At 42.6% G+C, this 23912-nt stretch overlaps 1 protein-coding gene across 2 annotated transcripts in view; it reads right to left on the bottom strand.

Moving 5' to 3' along the window:
• B3GNT2 (UDP-GlcNAc:betaGal beta-1,3-N-acetylglucosaminyltransferase 2) overlaps nucleotides 1-23912 on the bottom strand; it is a 28339-nt gene that overhangs the window by 2837 nt on the left and 1590 nt on the right. Inside the window, exon 2 of one of the 2 annotated variants that reach the window (XM_090280264.1) lies at nucleotides 9346-9441. The exons of the other annotated variant lie outside the window; for it this stretch is intronic. The gene's annotated coding sequence lies outside the window, so the exon portion shown is untranslated. The remainder of the gene's footprint in view (nucleotides 1-9345; nucleotides 9442-23912) is intronic. 2 annotated transcript variants of the gene reach the window in all.

Here is a 23912-nt window from a genome sequence, read left to right as displayed (position 1 = left end):
GTGAGACATGCCAGGCTATTTTGCTGAGAAATGCAGAGTTTATGAAAAGTGTCTGTAAAACATTATTATTCATAATATGTTGCTGAAAATTTCACAACATATAGTAAATACACTCTTCTTTTGTAAGCAGTATTCTTTGAAGTAATTTAGCAAAAAGTTTATTGCATTAAAATTATTTTATTATAACTATTTTAGAAAAAATAAATTCTTTCCTTCAATATGGCTTTTGAAGTATAATATATGGCATAATATAAAACCTATGATTCTAATTTGAAAAAACATAGCAACATGGATAACAAGAAGTATGCCAAATATTGCATAAATTTTTGAAAATAAAAACTTTATAACGCACAAAAACAATGAACACGGCATTCACACTGGAGACATATATCAATAGATACCAAAAGTGAAAAAGTTTATAAACAAAATGCTAATGCTATACTGTGAAGCAATGAAAATGTCCATTAGCAAAAGCTTTCTTATCATGCACACTGCATAGTTTCGACAATTATTGCAAAGATGAATGAAATTGAAAGTACCATTTAAAATTAAGTAAAAATTATAACAGAATATGTCAGTATTTGATCATAAAAATTCGAAATTTGAATCAACATGAGAAAGTTATATCAATATATAATCTGAGGTACAAAAAAAAGAGAACAAAACATAAAATATGTATTATTCCATTGTTATTTATACTTATAGCCATTCAAAAAAAGAGTCACTGGGAGTGATGCTGGCACGTTTGGGGAAATTTGTCAGCATCGCTCATAGCGACATTGGCACTTAAAGGGTTAAAACAGTGGCTGGCCCATAGCAAGCAGTATATAAGTAGCTGTTAACACTGTGGCTGTTTTAGACACCAAAAGGCAGAAATATGCATTTACTAAATAACCTCACACATGTTTCAACTTCCTTGCTTACAAGGACACATACAAACCAGTGTGCTGCAAACTGATCTGCCCACATTCATAATAACAAATAATTTTATATTGTGATCCAGTACATACATGTACACACACATATAACTTTACAGGGTGAGGCAAAAGTAGGTTTACAGTTCCTATGGAAAATAATACAATCATTAATAAATAATCACACAAGAATAAACTTTGTTTCATGTACTTACAACCGTAAACCTACTTTTGCTCCACCATGTATTTATAGGTGTTGCAATGTGCATAGTTTCATGTAACTCACTTCAATTTTTTATTTTATTCTATTTAATTCTTTTAAAAGTGGGGGTCCCAACAGTTTATTGTTTCCCAACCCACCACTTCATGCATTAGAAAACAAAGGCAGAGGAGATTAAGGCACTTGCCCAGGGTGAAGAGCCAGGTGGTAAAGAAGCCACTAACCACACTGAGTGCTCAGAGACATAATAATGAAAAGTCATACCAGCTTTATTCTAATATCCAAAAGCTGACAACAACCCAAATACCATCAACAGAAGGATAGATTATCAAACATTCTTACAATGGAATAACTACCAGCAATAAAAAGGAAACTATTGCTACTAGCAAAAATAGTACATTATGAGTGACAGACAGATCTCAAATTCCATTCATGTCAGGTTCAAGAAGGCAAAATTAATCTAGGTCCTAGATATCTGAAAGTGATGGGGTAGGGTAGAGGTTTTGTCTGGAGAGAAGCAGGAGGGAATAGTCTACAATATAGAAATGCGCTATGGCTGGTGTGGCTCGGTGGATTGAGCACCGGACTACGGACTGAAGGGTCATCAGTTCGATTCACCGTCGGGGCACATCCCTGGGTTGCAAGCCAGGCCCCCAAGAGGAGTGTGTGAGAGGCAACCGATTGATGCCTCTCTCTCTCACCAAAGTTTCTCTTTCTCTTTTTCTCCCTCCCTTCCCGTCTCTCTAGAAATAAATAAAACCTTAAAAAAAAATGTACTATGTATATCTTGATCAGAATGCAAATTTCATGGGTGTATACATTTGTCAAAACTCAAAGTGTACACTTGAGATCTCTGCTGTTCATAGAAAAAGAAAGAGAAATGAAAATGACATTTGAGTGAAATATCAAAAGCCAAGAATAGATTTCAGTCTGTAGCCAATAAGAGAGCTAAGAAAGAGTGATGACACGGTTTGTGGGGCTGTAACTCCAGAGTCCTAACACTGCTGAGGCAGATGACCACAAAAAATAACCACTTAGATAAGCTTGACATTAAAAGACAAACCAAAAAAGTGGAATGGCAATCCACTGTAAAAAATTTCTTTTCAGATTAATTCTATGACTGAGCCTTTATCCCCAGAGAAGAACCCCAGAGTAGGACTGTATCCCAAGCACTGTGCATTACCTCACTTAATACAATAAGCCTGTGAAGTAGGTACTATTACTTTTATTCATGTTTTCTACCTGAGGACACAGATTTAAAGAGATGGCTGTGTAAAGGGTAGAGCTAGAACTCCAGCCAAAGCAATGTGGTACCGAGGTAACCATTCTTCTCCGACCTCTAGAACAAAGCTGTGCGACTATCTTTTAATCAAGGGCAGTGCTTACTTAAAAAACAAAAAAAAATGTAAAAGCATTTTTAAGTTCACTGGGTTCTAACAAATAGTCCCAAGGTAGAAGTATCTGTCAAGCTGAGAATGCCATGAAGTTATTATATATTGGACAGCCCAGATTAATCAATCGGAATTCCCAAGCTATTTTTTGTCTCTTAAAATCTGTTTAGTACATTCTACTCTAATTGCTTATGGACATATAAGTAAAAGGTGTTTTCAAAACACAAGCCTCTACTCCCCCAAAGCCTTTGCTCATCTAGAGAATAGGGCAGATGATAGTTAGGTGCATGCCTCAGCTCACCCAGTACTGACTCCCATCACCATCCAGTTCTCCCCTCACTTCTCCACTATCTACCTCCACCCCTCAAGATCCAACCACTGAGCTACCAACAAAAGGCCTTCTTAAACATCCTCCAAAGAAGGTAATAAAAAACACAAGACATTTCTGACTCCTTAATTACATTTTTAAAGGACCCAAGTCACATACAGTCTGAATAATTCAAAATGTCCACACCTAAGTCGAAGCTCCACATTCTCCTTAGGTCATTTCAAAGGAGCTTTTGGGCAAACCTTATGAACAAACTGAAGGTCCATGTTCAGTACACATTTGCTATGGGCCTTACTTGCAATGACAAGAAAGCGCAGATGGACACCAAGAATGCACTTGCATTAATATTTCATACAGTTAGAAACATTAATTATTTCTTTAGAAAATGAATCATTGAGTTTTAAGCTTTTAAAATTTTTTTTTTACTTTTGGCTTCCAGATTTGAGACTAAACTAAACTAAACTAAACTAAAGCTTACATAGCACTTCACCCAGTATCTGTGATCTTTAGGCCTTAGGCCCTTCATGTAAACAGGCTGGGAAAAGGGCAACAAGGAAAGGTATGGGGGTGAACATAGAAAGAGGGAAACGATTTGGAAGGGTACTCAGGAAAAAACAGCACACTCTATGAACAGCTAACCACCTGGCAGAAATTTTCAACTCAGAAGAGGAATATGAATATCAGTCAGTAGACCAGTCCTGAAATTCTAGAGTAAAAGAGTACAGACAGCTTAAGGGAAAAAGGGAGAGCACAGTATTTTCCTAAGTTAATTTTCCTAGGAAAAGATTCATGGTGAATAATCTGTGAGATGACTCCAGGTAAAGGGGTCAGCTGTGCCTCCAGGTTATGGGGCAAGGCCATGGATGTCTCGATTCAGCCAGAACCACCTGAAGACAGGGTTTGAAGTTTCTATCACAGAAAGCATAGACCCTACTTCTGGGAATTCTTTGAGGAATACACTGGGCTTGCTGACCCTGGCCAAGATTTCCAGCTTCATCCACTACAATTCAGGATTTTATTTCCATGATCAACATCCAGCCAGGACCTCCCAACCCCTCGGCTAAGACAGGCCTTTGTAGCTCTCAAAGGAGTACCATCCTCACCTTCTGTATGCCGAAGAATTCCAGTCTGCAGAGCCTTTTTCTGTCCATTTCTCATTTGCACCCTCTAAGGTAGCAGTTCTCAACCTGTGGGTCGCGACCCCTTTGGGGGTCAAATGACCCTTTCACAGGGGTCGCCTAAGACCATCAGAGAACACATATATAATTACATATTGTTTTTGTGATTAATCACTATGCTTTAGTTCTGGTTGGGGGTCACCACAACATGAGGAACTGTATTAAAAGGTCGCGGCATTAGGAAGGTTGAAAACCACTGCTCTAAGGCAAGGTGAGAGGATAGCACTTTACCAGTGAGAAAAATGGATGCTCAGAGGGCGAGTTAATTGAGCTGCTTGAATGTTACATACGCGTGAAATAACAAGGGCTCTTTGGATCTCCTCCTTTTCCTACAAGGCATGTCCAGGTCAACACTGAAGGCACTGGTCTAGGTCAACAGTGAAGTCTCAAGGGCTAGCTCAAGACTGAAGAGACCCAAGGCACAGGGTCATGGTACGTTTGACGTTACCAAGACTCTCCAGAAAAAGGGAAATAGGACTGCCTAGAAGCACCCAGCCCCCCTTCTAAAAGTCGTCCAGTCTTCCTTGTTCAAATTTCCAAATATGCAGCTGGGGCTAAGTCTTATCATGACTTGCTAAAGGGCACTGATTCCCAACCAATCTGAGGAGGAAGGGTGGGAAAACCGAGATTCTCAATTATATATCCATCAAGTTTAAATGTCATCTTTCATTTGGGAACTGGGCACAGTCCCTCGCATGAGAACTCTGCTTTTGGCAGACTTGTACCACAAAACAAAGTTCATGGAAAGGAGGATAAAGCAGTGACACCATAAAAATATCTGTGGGAAAAAGCTCTCTGGAGAGCTGACTAAATAGTCCCGCTGCAGACAAAAAAAACAAAACAAAACAATTCCGTGTCCGTTTTTGAGCAGGAAGTTATTCAATACATTGCTTAAGAAGAATTTGAGTAAGAAAACTTACCCCAGCACTGGGGAAGATGTTATACAACCCTCACTGTGAAACAGAATTTTTACTGTGAGTAACAGCAATAGAGAAAATCCCATGTACAAACAAAAGAACGTCCTTAGCTTTTCACCTGGCACTTGGGTATGAAGTCTCCCCAACAAGAGCCAGTTTTGAAAGTTCTAAAACACATTGGTTGATTTTGTTTGTTTAATGACAAACAATGTCCTCTTTTATTTTGTAATTAAAACATTTAGAAAAACAAGGTAGAGCAGAAAAACATATTCTTTAGCTGAAAATGGATTACAAAATAGTACAGACTATGTGACAATCAGGATAAAATACCACACAGAAACAAAACCGGTTTAATCAGGGCACTGGGATTACGGGCTCTTTTAACATTCTCTAATGCTGCCACCCCATTGCTCTCCCTGAACAGCCCCTACCACACACATCTAGACTGCCAGGGACAGGTGTGGGAGCACATCACACAAAATTCCTGATGCTGGGTTCTCACTTCTGCAGCCCACATCACTAGCCAGTGTCATGGCCTCGCAGTGCCACAGACACGCCAGCACTGTATTGGAGCCTGCAGTGTTCAGCAGAGGCTCGGTCGCATCCATCCCTAGATCACCTGCACCTTTCCTTGGGCCTATGCTGCTTGTCTGAAGCCCTCTATTGTAAGGATTCATAAAAACATTGGTAAAATATGAACATCTGCTTTGTTATAATAAATACTTATATACCTGCCAGGCACTAGCAATCCTAGGAGGCAGACAGTCACACATAAATGATTTAACTTGCCCAGGGTCACAGCCTTGGTAAATGGCAGAGCCAGGATTTAAACCCAAGGTGTTCAGCTCCAGAGTAAGAGCTGTAAACTATGATGCCAGTGAGTGCTGCTGCACAGGAGTGTAACTAAAGAAACTAAAGGGATGCAAGTCTTTTTATTTGGTTGGTTGGTTTTTATTGTTTGTTTGTTTGTTTTTTAATTGTTCAGTTATTATTCTCCCAATTTTTCCCCTAAAGGGACACAAGTCTTAATTTCAATGGTTCATCTTCTTTAAAAGTATTAAATATTTTGAAGCTTTATACATTTTAACTGACAAAGCCATCATGAGTCAGTTCAATATGGGAGGCAGAGTGGTATCATAAGCAACAGTTATTGAATGATCACTCTACAGACCAAGCTCTGGGTTAAACACCTCACATACCTTATTTTGTTTCCCAATATGCAGTCCAAACACTCGCAATGTGTCATTCATAGACACTTCTACCCTGAGACGCACTGGAGAGGATGATCCTAAAAGGCTCCCTCCGTTTCTGAAAGCCCTATAACAATGGAGTGCTGGCCACAAGACACTTTAATATGGCCATCGACAGCAACAAAGACTCATTCTCACAAAACTCTTGAATCAGTGATGGACACTCACCCACTGAGGGGTCCAGCCAGTTAGATAGGTGGCCACGGACAGCTAGTCAGAGCCAGAGCCAGCAACCACACCCAGGCCCTCAAGGATAAAAGAGAGGCAGGGCCCTCTTATAATCCTGAAATAAAGTGACCAGCTACCCCTGTCCAGTCAGGCTGCGGCAAGGAGCCTGGAAATCCACTCCAGCTCAACCACAGCTAGCAGCCCCCGTGTCTGCAGGGTCCTGATCACTTTCTTGCACAAACCTGACACATGAACCCGCAAAAAGTGACAGAGCTCAAGCCAGATGCCACACATGGGGGCGGGGAAAACATGTTTACTCTTTGGAGAACTTGTCTATGGTTCTGCCTGCCCTCTGCCTCCCCCACCCTCCAGGAGCCTGGCCAGAATGCCTTTCCTAAATCCTTTCCTACCAGGCTGCTTCCATCTGTTGCCTGGCCCCAGCCAACCCTTTCCACGTTCTGCTCTGATGAACACAGACAGGGACAGTTTGCAGCTAAGTGGTTCTGGGGGAGAGAACAGCTTCTAGCATGCAAGGCAGACAGTAGATAAGGTTCAAATGAGGTAACTCAGTTGGATCAGAGAGCTGGGCCATACCTAGAGCTTGTTTCTTAATAGAAACAAGAAGCCTGGTCTTGGTTCCTGCCAGGCCTGGGGCACAGCCGCAAGACTGCAGTCACACCTCACCTAGAGACTGGCAGGAAGCAAGAGCATTGTCTAACTCTGCTTTCTGGTCTGGAAGGCTTAAAAGCAGCTAAAGTCAAGTAATTTTTTTTTGTAGTCATTACTAGTACCCTTCATGTTCAAAATTAAAAAAGGACATATAATGACTATTCACCTGCACATCCCCACAGGTGACATCATACATGAGACTTATCTGGCAGGACATGTCCTGGTACCCATTGATTAAATTCCCCCAAAGCCCAGGATGGCTGATTTTCCTCAAATGATACTCATTTAAAATCAAATCAAATCATCACTAAATTAATCCTTTATAAGCACATATAGAACTTTCAGGGAAAAAAAAGACAATTTAGCTAACAACAGATAATTAATTAACCCTACCAGAGGCCATCCTGCCCCTCTGCCTTTAGTAAAGCTGACAAGAGTTTTAGATCTTCAGTGTAAAGATTATAATCCCAGATCCATTTTCACTTTGGAAAGTTGGCCTGGCATCGGAGTTAGATTGCCCAAAGTTAAGTTCTAATGATGCTGCCCACTTAGCTATGTGACTGTAAGCAAGTTGTTTGGCCTCTCCGAGCCCCAGTCTCCTCATTTGTAAAATGGGGATGATATAACCTATCACACCAGTTTACTGTCAACCACGCAGTGGGCATTCAACAGTTCTTCAGAAGTTTGACTCCTCCATCAAATACTAAATGAAAGCGCATTTCTGAAGTATTGTCATTCACTGCCTCTTTTATAAATTTACTTTTTGTAGAAACTCATATATCCACTGCCTTAAACATCATCTCCAAAAGGAGGATTACAAACTGATCCAGTTAGCTCTAGATATGAGTTTCTAAATGCTTTGTGGAGGCCTTCTTCCCAGGCCCCACTTGCAATGAATCAACTTTCCAAGCACCAGGGTGCACATCCCAGAACGACCTTCATTTGCTTCTTCTCCCTGCTCCCCACATCCAACCAGGAAACAAGCCTTGTGTTCCCACCTCCATCAGGTCACTTGCACCCCCTCCTCACCTCTCCTCTATTCCATGTAGGCTCTGCTAATGGCTACTGCAGTTGCCTAATGCCTCATTTCCCATCATGCTCCCAAATATGTCCTGTTCCCCAGCCACTCAGTCTTCAGTCCCCTGCATGTACAGGCCCTGCTACGCTGCTCTCCCAGTTTGGTCAGACCACCACCACATGCTATGCTCCCCCAAAGCCTATCTATCAGTGTGTGCTGTTTTCTAGAAGTCCCCTCTTCTCTTCATTCCCATAGCTCAAGCTCAGAGCCTCATGCCTCTTCCCGTCTAAGAGATCTCTTGCACAGGGATATGCTTCATTCTGAATACCAGCCTCACTCCTCCAATTTTCTCACTCATATGCCCAGCTGGTCCCAGTCAGGGTCCTTTATGGTCAGTGGTTCCCTTCACATCGCCGCCTGCCAACGTCTCCCATCTCCACACCGCACACACTTCAACTTCTAACCAGAGTGAACATGTTTCTGTTTCAGAAAATCCCAGCTTCTGCTGTCTGCAATGCCTTCCTGGAGAGCCGCTACTCCTTCCAAATTAGCTTGTGTCACCTCCTGGCTGTTAACACCCACCTCCCAGGAGTGAGAGCGTCCACTCCTGGTCACAGTGGCCTATACCTGGGCAAGGCTGTCACACTGCACCACCGTCACCCGAGCACATGGCACCTGAGACTCATTCAGCACCTGCTGAATAAACATTTTGGGCATCTATCTGATCAAGTTCAATGAACGCAATGAGGTGTTCAGTAAAAACTAGGTAAGTTAAATATATACAAACTTTTCTCCAAAGAGATAACAGTGGAAAATAACACATACATTTATAAAAAATCTGTCTCACTTTTTTAAGTACTAAAGTACAATAGAAAAAAATATTCTAGAGTTGAGGGAGATTAATTAAGAGTTTAAGAAGTAGGGAGTCAATACTAGACTAAGAGAGTAGGGGCAAAACTTGAAGAGGTAAACAGGACGGGGGGTGGGGGGGAGACAGCCCAGCCCTTCATGCCACACAGTCAGCCCCAGGCCCACCAAAGGCACACAATGCAGACGTGTTTTAATGCAGCACACCCTGTGTGTGGGATTCGGCAGTGCTCGTGCAACAGATCCGAGCCAACCCGTCCTCCACCCTATCCCAAAACAGGGGGCCTCCAGATCTCCTTTCTGGTGAGGGGAAGACCTCCAGCAATTGTTACCCCACCAAGGCCCCAACAGTATAGGGACAGGGTGAACATGCTAAAGGCACGCAGGCCTGTAGTACAGGCGCACAACTTGGGACATCTACTTACCTAAGGTGGGAAATCGTTTTTAAAAAGAAATGCTGCAATACAGGTAGTCACCTCCTGCTATGACTTGGTAAATGTTTATACTCCAAGCTCCTGGACCTATGTACAAACAACTGTAGTCAGTCAGGCTCTCAACAAGCCCTCAGAGAAATCCCTAGAACAGCAATTTTCTTTTTCATCTCCTGGCACACATGAACTAATTACTAAAATTCTGCGACACACCACAATATATATGTTTTGCCAATCTGACAAAAAAAAAAAAATTAAGTATAATTTGATTCATTCACACTGGACGGCTATTGTTGTGTTAACTGCTGTCATTTTTTATTTTGACAATCTAAGGGAAAAGAGGTCAGTGCCCCTGATTAAATAGGTATTACATGTTTTATAAATTCCTGTGGCACACTGGTCGAAAATTGCTGCCCTAGAAAATTTCTCTCTGACACATTCTTCTATTTGCTCAGTTAGGTTACCTGGAATGTATTTTAGCCTGGGTCCAACCAGGAGGTAAAAAATACAAAACAAAAACCACACAGTAATTAAGCAGGGGAAGTTAGTATAAAAAAATATAATAACTGAGTAACCATAAAGATGCATTAGAACTCTAAAGTGTACCCAGATGAGAAGTACCTGAGAAAGGACAAATGTGGAAAGGACGTTCAGAGATGGTCCACTCACCAGGAAAGCAGGGACCACCCTCTGGGATGCAGGCACCAAGCCCGGAACACAGTTTCCCCATGAGGATGACTACAGAAAATAAACCATGGGGATGCAGGTAAGCCTAAACTGCTGGGTGGGCGCGCAGAGGGAGCCATGCACACAGAGGCCAGTCAGGGTGCTGCTGGAACTGGAAACTGGAGAGGCCTCCTTCTGCAGGAGCTCAGAATGTCAATGGATGGCCTGGCCAGGAGCAGCTCAGGGCAGCTGCGCAGGACAACTATGGGGAGGCCAGCTCATTATATAGCCAGGACCGTGGGGTCCACATGTGCATCTATGCGGGAGCTGAGAAGGGGGCGCAGAGAAGCAGTGGCCTGGTCTGGATGCAGGCTCCCCACCCCACTGCTGCTGCCAGAGCTAGAGCAAGCACAGAGCAGCCAAATGCTAGAAAAGGCGGTGCCCAGCAGGCACCTAGGAGTGCAGGAAAGCAGCAGGCTCTCTGGGAGCCTAAGACACACACACTCAACACACCAGGATTTGGAGCTGAGAAGCAATACAGCAGTCCCGTGCTGTATCGCAGTTCACTTACCACGGCCTCACTGTATCGCAGGGTTTTTTAAAATATTGTATTTAATTATTTATCGCGAATTTTTTCACTATATTGTGGGATTTTGCAGTACTATATATGTATGTTGTTAAAAGTTACGTAGGTTTAAGAGTGTAGAATAAATGTAAGGTTCCTACTTCGCGGGGGGGTGGGGGGGTCTGAAATGTAACACCCGTGATAAGTGAGGGAATACTGTAGTCAGAAATTGGCACAAGTTGTAAATCTCTATATCACCAATTCGAATTCATCTCCAACCGCACACACTTTGAGTCTGGCATTAGGAGAAATGGCCTAAAACATGGGTCATGTACACTGCATTGGCAGACAGTCAATAAATAAACAATAAATAAATACATGACAGTTTATTACCCAACAGGGGAAGAGGCAGGACCCGAGTGGGGCTTGAAACAGGGTAGATTTCAGAATGTGGGGATAAACCAGGCAGGCAAGAGATGGAGCAGGAGCACAGGGTGTCTTCAGGTAAAAACTGACACAGCTCGTTGGTGGGCAGATGGGCTCCGATGCCACAATGGGAAGAGCAGGTCAGTGCAGGGAGGCCCAGGGCCTCTCCACCTGCCATACCTATGCTTAATAATAAATGCTGTTGCTGGAGGACTGATTGTAGGGATGTGTTTCCTGCCATAGCCCCTCAAGAAAGAAAGAAAAGAAAAAAAGAACTGACTAAATCACACAGGTATGTGAAACAAGGAAAAAATGAAGGACTCCAAATTGGATTATAAATTGTTGATTATAAATGTCGTTGACTTTGTGTTCACTGAGATTTAATTTCTGTAAAGCAGATTCAGTTCACAGGGGGAAAAACATGATCTGAGTCGGTTGTCTTCTATCATCAGATCTCTAATTCACCTTTAACAGAATACTACAGGTATGTGGTCTGTTTTACCACCCATGGATTGTTTCTAATTTTCCCTATAATTAAAAAAAAAAAAAAAAAAAAAAAAAAGAATTTCACAGGTGTTCCATTTCTTTTATTTCCTTTGGCAAAATTACAAAGAGAACAAAATTTTTACGTCATTTAGAATATAATCGAATTAATCCCCTCCACTCCTCATCCCTCCCTCCCAGAAAAAAGAACAGCTAGGCTAATTTATCCTCTCACTGGACACCTCAAGGAGCATGAAGCTGTTCATAACTGACTGTGGACATTGTCCTTCCTCATCTTTACAAAAAAAGGGCAGCTACCTATTTTAATTTGCACTGCCTTTTCATATGCTTCCTTTCTGATTTTCCTACTCCCGATGCCCTTTGCCCATTTTTCTATGTTGGGATGTTCTCATCTCATTTAATCTTCACAAGCAATTAGTCTGAGGTCACGGAGCCAATCCCAGCAGAGCCAGCACCTGGGCCCTGGACCCTGACCCCAAGTCTAAGCTCTTACTCTTTCTACCACATAACAGTGTCACTCAAAGAAGATTTCAAGAGTCTGTTAAGCTACACTTAAGAAAATAATTTAGGAACTAAAATCATTGCATTTATGGATACCCAGAAGACGTAGACAATTTCAAGGCTTAACCAGCACAAGAAAGGAATGATGCAGATAAAACTGCAGGTTGAGAACTGTACACGGCTTTCAGGTGCCCAGAGGTCCTGATCTGATAAATGCGGGCACCTTTCTACCATGGGTGGAGTCCCTGCAGAGGTGTGTTAGGTATTTATCCACACTCAAGAATGAGAGACGGGCAGGGGCTTAAACTGGCCTGTCACAAACAAGTCGAGGCAAACCCTACGTCAGAGCTGTTTACACAAGAGAGAATGCTGCCTTTCATCCCCGTCCCTTGCAGCACCGCAGCCAGCACAGACCAGGGCCTGCTGCAGGTTGGCGCAGAGGTGGTCTGCAGCCCTGAAATCCTGACTCTGAGAGGAAAGGTCACCAGCCTGTGTCAGAAAAGGTAAGAGAAGAGCCACGTGTTGGCCACAAACTAAGTGAACCATCTCAGCCTTTGTTTTCTCCGTTAACATGCACACACATTCCACACGGACCACAGCCCAATTTCATTACCATAAATAAACTACAAGAATTCCTTTACCAGTACATGAACTCATGTACTTCAATCACCTCATTTACAGAAGAGGAAACCAAGGCTCAGGGAGCCACAGACCTCACCTGAGGTCACTCATAGGGAGAACAGGGCAGTGACAATTATTTTTCATGAAAAGTCTTGTTCTCACACTCTACAGCTTCAATTCTAAGCCACCAACATTAAAAAAATTTTTTTAAAGAGGCCAAAAGGCCTATTGCCCTAGCACCACCTCCCTGCCTCCCACAGGGTGGGTGTGTTTTTTATTTTTGGATTGGCCAAACAGTCCATTATGTTTTTTCTGTATGATTGCCTTAGTAATGCTTAATTGTCTTTAACTTCATTCGAAACAATTATTGTATTGTGACAGGTGTCATATCACTGTGCATTTTTTAAAGTTATCTAAATTGGTATATTTTTGTGCAGTCACTTTAATTTTGAAGATGGGAGAAGATACACAACATTTTCAATGTATTATGTTTTATTACTTCAAGAATGTTAAAAAAGCATCTGAAACCCCAAAAATGATTTGTACAGTGTATGGAGAAGGTGCTGTGACTGATCGAATGTGTCAGAAGTTGTTTGTGAAGTTTCTTGGCACTACTGACATTTTGGCCAAATAATTCTTTGCTGTGGGGCTGTCTTATGCATTGGGAGATGTTTAGCAGCACCCCTGGCCTCTACCCACTAGAAGCCAACAGTGAGAGAGAGCCAACATACTCAAAATATCCAATCAATAAAGTTATTGGTGAAAATAAAAATGGTATCTTTTATTTTACTGAATAAAATATAACAGCTTTTTTTGCCAACCCAATACTTCCCCCTCTGCTGTTATACTTCACACTCACATTCACCTGACTTATCACACCTTGTTAACAAGTCTGACACACCCACAGAAAGTGTGGGCCTCAGGAGCGGGGGCTGGGCCATGTTCTTTTTCTGTATCTCTGGTGTCTGCCCCTCAGACAGTATATTGGCCAATAAATATGAGGACAAGAAAGACATAAAAGGGGTGGGGCAGTAAAGGAAGGAAGACTAATTTTCATTCATTGATCTTTTAGATTAAGAATCTTTTACATTGCTCCAGACAAATCATTGTTGAATTAATTTCACCCAAAGGCCCTGAATTTCCAGACACCCCCCCCCCCCCCCGCCACACCCAGCGCACCCGCCCTGACCCCTGGCTAGTTGTCAGTGCAGGCTCCTCCTCTGCACAAGGGCCAGCAGCCTTTTCCAATGCCTCAGTCCTCACCCACCATGACAGCATTACCTGGGGCCTTCTCAATGCAGTACAGCACCTAAAAACATCTCGGGGAAACAGTCTATTACAATTAAACAAATCTGTAAACAAATTTAGCCCAAGGGATGGCAGAAAGGAGGCAGAAAGCAATTAAAAATTAATAAAAATGGTTCTGTCTGGCCTGACTTGGTTAGTTGAGCATCATCCACAGAGCTAAAGGGCACTTATTTGATTCCTGGTCAGGGCACATGCCTGGGTTGCTAGCCAGGTCCCTGGGTGGGGCGCACGTGAGAAGCAACTGATCAATATTTCTCTTCAACATCAGTGTTTGTCTCCCTCTCTTTCTCCCTTCCTACCCCCCTCTTTAAAAATAAAATAAATAAAAATGAAAAAATTAATAAAAATCCACAAGCATAAATTACAGTATTGGACTAGAAACAGAATCTCATTATATAAACCAAGTTGTCAAAATGACCTCGTATAGATGCTTCTGGAAATAAGTAGGTCACCAGCCATGGTTTGGCAATCTTGGTGCAGAGATGGGGACAGAAGGAGGTAATCTGGTGCCTGCTATGTGGGCTACAGACACATATAGAAAAAGCTAGTGAAGTCAATTAAGAAAGAATCTTTTCATAAAAGTATTGGAAAAGAGATTAGTATCATTTTTAAATGCACAAAAAATTCAATTAAAAACTAAGTGAACTAAATTAAAAATTGACTTTCCTCAAAGTTTTAAGACTGACTTTCAAAATTACATCATTCCCCACCACTTAATTCCATGAGTTGTGATAAATGACCACAAACAGAATTCAAAACTTTAGAATTTAAAACAATCACTAAACGTTAAAACACTTGAGCAGCCAAATTCAATCTGCCATAGACAATCATCTATGTCATTTTCAACAGGTATTCTACAAACTCTCTCAATCCAACCACTGACCATTCTGATTCTACATTACATTTGGCGATTCCTGTCCTCATCAAACGTAGTGTTTGAGAGCATCTCCATCAATGTCCCACAAAATAAAAGTTCACATTTGTCTTCCTTCCAAAAAAAATAATACCTCCCAGAATCAAGAAAACATGCAGCAAGTTGGGAATGCATATAGCATATTAAATTAGCCACCTTTTATAATTTCAATAAATACTTAAATTCCTGTAACCAATGACATATGTGCATTTTACATAATTTAATAAACTGCCTTCCGAAGTCTCAATTTCTTGGCTGTTAGGATAAAGGCTTCCTGTAACATGTTTTCTCAAGGAGCACTTGCTCTTGGTTACAGTGTAGGGGACACCAAGGAGCATACAGCCCACACCTCAGGCTCCAGGACTCCTGAGTGACCATTTGGAGTCCCTCCTGAGCAGAGCAGCCTTGCGGTTACTGCCTGACTCACTCTCTAAAACCATGCACGAAAATCACAGAAAGTTGTGTAAAACTGGCAAGTACAGATATTTAAATAATGTATTCAAATAAAAGGAATCAAGATAGGTCTAATACCTTGGGGGAGGAAGAAAAAAAGACAAGAAAGAAGAAATGGGATGGAGCTATCAGAGGCACTTTTATAAAAAGACAAATTAACCAAGGTACATCAGCCCACTCCCATGCACAGAAGGCTTGTCCATGTGCCAGAAGCATGCCCAGGACCCAACTGGAGACACAGTTCTGTGAAGTGGTTACTGAGGTACCTTCATTTTACAGATAAGTGAACTGCTTCCAAAAACTGAGGTTCCCAAGATGGAGAGTGGAGGGAGGGGGCAGGAACTGGAAACCCAGACGTGCGGCTCCCAGCCAGCAAGTCCACGCCAGCTGCCCTCAAACCTGAAGATAGGCCTGGACTACATGGCTGGCACAGCCAGGGTGAGGGGAGGTCACCATCCCTGTGCTCATTAAGTGTTCTCACAAGACCTGATCCTAGATCCAGGTATGGCACCCTCAAAATCCTTCCCAGTAACCTCCTAGGCACCAGCACTCCTTAAGAACAGCTGTCCTCCCCACCCACATCTTAGCTCATGTGGCTCCTACCAGCCTAAAATGTCCATTTCCTTGCTTCTCAGTCCCACCCCCATCCTTGAAGGTCCGGGTTGAAATCCCACTGCCTCTTCCTGGATTCCTTCAGTGAATTGTATTTAATCCTCCCTCCTTGCACTCATGATCCCCAGAACCACCACAAATCAAAACCTCTCAAGAGAAAAACCAAGAGCTCATTACCTAGAATCCACCCCCAATCTCATCAGTGCTTCCCCGCCCAAATGGTTCTAGGTGAGCCTAGATCCATTCTCCTCCACTCTGAGGAAGCCCAGACCAAGTTGCCCCACCCCACATGTGCTATAACCATGAGGCATGCACCAGGCACCGCTCCCTACACACACTGAGTATCCAATTAAATTGGGCTTCCCCAAGAAGCCGCCCCTGCTCCAAAGTCCAGGACCAGCCTCCTCCCAGAAGACAACCTTTCTAGTGACAAGTAGCCCTGGGGTGGCAACTTCAGAATGGGGTATCAAACAAGCAAAATGGTGTCCCCTCGTCCCCAGCTCTCAGGTTTCTTACCTGCCCCTTTTCCCTCTCTCAAGGGTTGTTAAATTTCACCAACTTATTGACAGGTGCTTGACAACAGTTGTTTTTTTGTTTTTTTAATATTAAAATAAATCATATGAATTCAAAATACATATCCTCAACATTTTGGTCTTTTATCCAAATGTTCTATTGGGGTGGGGGTGGGGCTGTTCAATCAAGACTTATGATTACTTTTTTTTTTTATTACATATTTAAAGAAGAGATGAAATAGTAACATTGCTTTCTCTGGCCACCTGCCAAAATAAGAGAGAACATGATGTTTGCTCAATATATGAACACACTACTGAGCAGCTTAGAAATTGGGCCTCTTTTTACCAAGTGCAGTTTTAAGACACCTAATTTTAAGTATGTCACCTAATTTTAAGTATCACAGGGTTAAACAATCTTTTATCTTCCTGTATTGAGTTTCCACCTTCTGCCCATTTCTCCCTCCCCCAGGGTTCCAATCACTCCCGTAGCTTCTACTATCTCTATACTGATGACTCCCACACCTGGAGTCGGGCATGGACTTGCTCTCCCACTCTGGGCCGTGCCTACACAACCTCCTAGTCATGTGTGGGGTAGGCACAGAAACAGAGGCCATCAGGCTGAAACCAGCGATGGCCCCTAAGGCTTCATTGTATCACTCTGGGTCTGTGCTTGTCTGAAACTTTTCATTAAGAGATTTTTAAAAAGAGGATCCATCAGAACCTTGAGGAAAAAATTTCAAAAGAGAAGCATTCAGTTAAAAAAAGGAGTATTCATGAGAGGTATTTTAGGTTCATTTGAAGAAAACCCTTATGTGGTGAAGGAAGAAGAAAGATTAAATGGCTGTATCTCATTTACTTAAAGAATAAAAGCTACATGCAGAGAAGGAAAACTCTGACTCCAAAAAACCTCCGCTGCCTTGCGGCATACCTCTTCAGGGGAAAGGCTAAGGGAGTAAACCCCGACAGAAAATCCGGAGCCGGAGTCCCTAAGGCGGTTTGACGTTGTAGTCAACACCGGCAACTCCTGCGGCGCACCTGAACCCAAGCTGTATCGACTCCGTCTTTCCCTTGGACCCTTCAGCTGCGAAGAGAGGGGGGGTCTGCTGCATGGGCAACAGCAGACCCTCCATATCACCCTGCCCAGGCTCTGTAGCTTCAGCGTCATCGCATGATGTCGATTCAACAAGGGAGGAGACAGATACCATGTCACTCCCGAGTCGGACTGCACAGCCATTCTTGGCGGTGCAGATAGACTCTTAGGAAGCTACACCATCGTCTCTCGAGACGGACGGCTGCCAACAACAAAAAAGCTACATGAATTTCTTCTACACAAGTGTCAAAATCAGCCATAAATAAATGTAAAATGCATATCATTTGTTCCAAATGTTAAATATTTAGAAAGGATGGTACTTGTAACAAACCTACTTTGATCCTTTCAATGAGAGACAAATATATTTGATTCTGAAAACATCACCACGTTTCCCACTGAATAATCTAGAGTCAGACTTGAAGGGTTTTGTTTTGTTTCTTTAAAAACACAATTGTTACTCCCTGATCAGGATTCAAAAAAGAAGCACTTCAGAGAAGCATGTGGATGTTAAGCACTTTTCAAAGAAAACAAACAGAACTCTGAAGCACAAATCTGAAGGCACAGCAAGTTTACGGTCCATAGAAATAACTTTCCTGGGGTGCTAGCACGTCCATATTCGTCACTGCACCGGAGTCAAACAATCAATATGTGAGGCTGGCAGTGCAGGCTTTTTCTTCCGGGGGGCCGCGGCAGTGGGGGGGGGGGGGGCAGGGAACAGAAGCTAAGTGGTTGCCATGGTTACAAAGCTATTTGCTGTCAGCTTTGGGACCAAAATCTACTTCAATCTCTCCACCTGGACCAGTCACCTTTTACAGTAAGTCATAGCCCCCACAGGATTACCATCCCCGCTGCTCCCTGGGGTCCTGGACCCCTGGCCATCTCCCGGTTCTTCTCCACCTCACATCTTCTCCAGTGGCTCCAGGCACAGGCTCTTTTTACCCTTCTCTGCCAACTTCCTGAAAAGGTCATGTCCCTTTGTCATGCCTTGACTTTCCCAATCCCCTTCACCATCTAGAATCTTCACAGTCCTTGGCCTCTCCTGACGTCTCAGGGCACCTAACAATGCTGGCCATCGCCTGTACCCCCACCCCAAGTTCAAGACCACCCCTAATCCTGATTCTCCTCTTCCTGGTTCTTTTGCACCTTTTCTCCTGGCCTTATCCCCGAAATGGGTGCTCTTCACAATTCTGGGCGTGAGCCTATTGCTGGGTCTTCCTTCACCCCCATTCTCCTGTCCCTTGGACCCTCTTAGACACCACTACAGCCTTCAATGTCCTACATGTTAAACAATGTCCCAATTCTACCTGTATCTGTAACTCACCTCCTCCACATCTCCTGAATTGGTTTCCAAACCCCATCCCACCCACCATGGAAGTCCCTTTATGTCTCATTCCCTTTCAAATAAATCACACACACACACTTTAATCCTGTACCACAGCTGGCATGGTTTGAGCCCTCAGTTTTTCCCACAGCAAGACTGATAAAGTGACTTAATTCAATGATTATCAAGCACCTACTTAAATGGAGCAGTGTTTTAAACAGATAATGAAGAATAAAGTTATGTGGTCAATTTTATAAGGCTGACAGTGCTTAGACAAAATATAAAGCAGAGTACAGGTGATAAGGATAAGGATGGTGAGAGAAAGCCTCTCTTCTCATAGAGGAGGTGAGGAGAGGGACAATTCCAGGAACAGGGAACAGCCAGGGCGAAGGCCAGAGGCAGGCCACCTTGGAGGCCAATGTGGCTGTAGTGATTGAGCCACAGGCCTGGTAGAACACTGGAGGGTTCTGAGTAGAGAAATGTGCAAAGTAATATTACTTTTTAAACATTCCTTCAACTCCTTTCTGAGAATACACTGTTGTGAGGCAAATAAGAAGCAGGGGGAGCCCCATGGGAGGCCATACAATGCCCCACGCCCATGATCATGCCTGCTTCTCATTCACCTCTTTGCCTCAAGCTGGTCTTCCTAAACAACAAGCCTGACCTTGACATGTCACCACAGCCCCTGCACGAAAACTTTTCCAGGGCTTCCTAGGACCTCCATAACCGTTAGGTGCCACTCATCTGCACAGTCATCGAGGCTGCACCATGTCCTGTTACTCCTTCCTCAGCACCCTGCTCTCCAAACCCAGTGGTCACATCTGCTGCTTCCCCCAGACATGCTGCCACAAACCTGCCATCCCCTAACTGCCCCACCCTCCTTTCTCTGCTTCTGAAAGTTATTTATTTACTCCACGAAGTTGCTTAGCCCAAACACCACTTCCTCAGGAAGCCTTTCTTGGCTGACCCAATACTGCACATTGCTTACACCTCTACTAAACACCGTATCATCAGTTCCTAGTTATAGTTTCCACCAACTGCTAACTCCTAGAGGGCAAGAATTGTGCCTGAACTATCTAGGAATACAGCTGGGGCCAAGCACAGCTTTAGGCATACACTAAGTACGCAATCAATGCATGCTCTCAGTGAACAAATTGCCCACTTCATTATATATCAACTTGAGGTCTTATGGGGGTTGGGGGGCAAGAACAGGCTTTCCCTCTCGCCTACTGTAATCTGGAGGTCTCTGATGGACTGTGGTACCCCGATGGCACTCCTGATGATGGTACAGCCACACATCGGAGCCACAGTGGGAACAGACCTGAACCCAGGCCTTCAATGCCTGCTGCCCTCTTTGCCAGGTATCTAAGCAGGCCCACACAATCTGCTTTAAATTTTCCTGAAGTGTTGGCAATGTTTTTCCTAATCTCATTCTAGAAGTGTATAGATGCAGAGGAAAGCACCTAGAAGGATACAAACCTAGTTAACAGTAGTTTGGGTGAAGAGATGGTGGAATTAATTGTATTTTCCTTTGCCTTATCTTGATTTGTTTCTCTAAATAAACATCCTAAGGGGGGAAAAAGTCTTTTAGAAAGAATACAAATTACAACTAACTTACACATTTAAAAAATGGTTCCCACTCCTCTCCTACTGCATCAGCCTGAGGCAGCGATTTTCAACCTTTTTAAGCTCATGGCATACATAAACTAATTATTAAAATTCTGTGGCACACCAAAAAATATATTTTTTGCATATCTGACAAAAAATTTAGGTATAATTTTGATTCATTCACAATGGACAGCAATTGCTGTGCTATTATTTTTCCATCTGACATTCTAAGGGAAAAAGAGGTCCACATCCCTCGGTAAATAATCAGGTATTGTATGTTTTAAAAATTCCTGCAGCGCTGGCACACTCACTGAAAATTGCTGGCCTGGGGGAGTGCAATAACCCCACCCTCAGAACTCCCTGTAGGCCAGCCCTAGGGAGCTCACACCCTGCTGAGGCATCAGCTGCCTTGGGGAGGAGGGGGGTCAGTGGCTGAGTGGGGTGGCTTTGGAAGGGGGAGCCATCCCCTCCCCTTTCACATGAACCTGACTGGCGTCCCTCCCTCAGGGGAGATCTTCTAGCCTTCCCCTCAGGACTCCAGGTGAACCCCAACCTCTGGATTCCTGGTGGCCCTGCCCTGCTGAGGGTTGGGCAGAATCTGGGACAGACTGAGTTGTATGGCTCTTGAGCAAGGGCCAGACAGCCTGACTGGCAACTGCCCTCACAGGGTGTCCAGTAGCCCCACCCTCCTACCTCCTAGGAGCCTAGCTATTGAGCTCAGACTCCTGGCAGAATCTTGAACAGTCAGAATATCAATTCCCTCTGTGGGTAAATACTGACTAGAAAGGGCCACAGGCACCTTTTGGGCTACTGAAAACATTTACTTCTTAATGGGTGGTGGACACACACTCATGAGTTGCACACTTAATATTAGTTCACTGCACACACTTTATGTTATACCTGAAGTTAAAAAAAATTCCTCATTTGATTGACTCTTAACCACTAATTCATTCATGCTCTTAACCACTAATCACCACATGGCCACTCTGACTGAACGTGGCCACGATCTAGAATTGATTTTCTTGGTTAATCAGTTTTTAAAAACATTCTGGTAAGCAACATACAGCCTAACCATACCCGGGTGAAGAAATCAGAATAATAAATCTATTTTTAAATTCCACGGAATGAAAAAGTATCAATTTCCTGGCTATTGGGAACTTCCTCTCTGTAGCTACATCAGAATAAAAACAATTTTAAACCCTGCTCAAAGGGAATGTTCATATATGCACAGAAAATAATTTGTTAAAAAATTCTTAGAGCTATCTATGTCAACACCTAAAGCTAAAATTACAACAAATATTTCAAGACAAATGTTATAACTTTATCAACAATGCTAACTCTCAAAAGAAGTTTGAGTTTTGTTATAATTAAGACAAGGCAAGAAGACAAAGCTTGATGGGCAAAGAGCATAAAACTCACGGTATAAGCAATGCACAGTGAGTGCAAAATTTCAACCCAGAATTGTAACATAAAAACTCATTCAAATAACTTATTCCAGCAGTAAAGTAATTGTGCCACATATGCCCTAATAAATTTTTCATCAAGTAACAAGTTCTTCTCACAGAAGCCTTGTTCAGACTAGCAAAGCTTCATCACCAGCCTTTGATGATGAAATCATTACATCAATTCTCTCAAAGCTCTTTCCCACACATACACACACCTCTTCTTCAAACAGTAATTGCCTCTCCAGAGAGAGGAACATATTCATCCTACAACGTGGAGTCATATTTGGCAAGCACCTAGTAACAGTTATCCCACCTTGGGAGTTGGGGGGGGAAGGCAGCTGGATCCACACCTGTTGGGTATAGGTGCTGCAGCAGTCTTTACTGGGTGCTTTTGATTATGCAAACCAGGAAACCCAGCTTTCACATTCTGGTTCTGCAGAAATGCCATGCAACTGACTAAAAGAATTTTAGTTTCCCCTGGGCATCTGCATATATAAGATCAAAAGGCCTTTTATGAAAATTTTTCAGTTATGGTAATTTATACACCACCATTGATGTGCTGCAATAGATTATATAATCAAATATTATCCCACATGTAAGAATCTCAATGTTCATAAAAGCAGCCATTTGCATTTATTTTTAGTCATTAATAAACTGTCCAATAAAACTTCTACAAAAAACTAAGTAGAGTCAAATATTGCAGCTATTAAGCATATTAGAAAGAATTAAAAAGCACGGACCCACTATGTTAAGAACAGAGTGTGCTTCAGATACTTCACAGCGCTGGGTCAGCATCCCTAAATTACAGTGTTGTTTTTCTTTTTTTTTAACCAATATTATTAGAAAACTAAAACATAAAAGTTTCAGTTTCTTTGAGAAACAAAAGATCCACCACCTTTTCCCCTGAATCGGCTGAAAAAGTCCCACATGTTTCTATCAAGAACATCTTAGCTTTATATCCACAATGCATCATGCAAAGCAAAAGATTAATAATTTTTTTGGATTTTCATTCATTTCCTTATTTAACTTTTTATTGATAAAAAGCAACCCATTTAAACAAACTGTACAGGGAAAAATCAATCATGAATTATCAGTTTCACTTTCCCATTTTTAGCTACTTTAGTATCTTAGAATTACAGGAATCTAAATGTATTTTTATAAACAAGGAAATCTTCAAAACTATAAGCTATCTGTATGCCCAGACCCAGCTCTCCAACATAACCCAGAAAAAAATCATTTCATAAATTTTACAAGCCTATTGTCTATTTTTCTCAAAAGACTACTTTATTCCTTGACTTTAAAAACTATCTGCATATGCCAAATTTCGCTGGTTTCAGCCACCGTCAGAAATCTAAACCGTTTCCACGCTAGTTACTGTTTTTTGTTTAAGGGTAAGTTGATGCATAGAGGAACTTCTATACCGATTACACAATGTCCACCACTAATTAAGCACTTCTTAAGTGCCATGATGCAAAGCAAGGAGTTTGGCAAACGTTATCTTATTTGTCCTCAAAAACAATCTGGTAGAGCAGACATTACCATCCTCAAAACCGAATGTGTCAAACGAGGCTGGGATGCTAAACTTACCCAAGGTCACTGAACAGTATGTGGCAGAAACAAGACCAGTGAACAGTGAGGGTAGGAACTTTGAATTTTTATGGAGAATTAGACCTTTCACCATATACCTGCAATCTGCACAAAAAAGAAACTAAATGAAGAGCGGTGAGCCCCTACTGTATGGAGATTCCCAAGGGAAAAAGCAATATTTCTATCTGAGAAGGTAATTTCAAAAGGAAGAGCTAAAGATAAAGACATTTGTAAAGGCTGGGCAGCAGGGAAAGGTTTATTCAAAGTGGCCTTAATATCTAATCTAAGAGTACAGGCACTCTGTGTAACACTCTCCCAAATTCCACCACGCTTAATAACCTCTATTCAAAAGAAACAGAAGTGGGAACTAGGACAGTGGGAAGTGACGGCCAAGCCCTTGAGTCATCTGTCAAGATCTGCGCAGGTGCG

This window comes from Furipterus horrens, unplaced genomic scaffold (genome assembly GCF_987537825.1).
Source record: "Furipterus horrens unplaced genomic scaffold, mFurHor1.1.pri manual_scaffold_6, whole genome shotgun sequence".
NCBI lineage: Eukaryota > Metazoa > Chordata > Mammalia > Chiroptera > Furipteridae > Furipterus > Furipterus horrens.
Note: the sequence above shows the minus strand (reverse complement) of the source record. Positions and strands in the feature narration are given on the sequence as shown.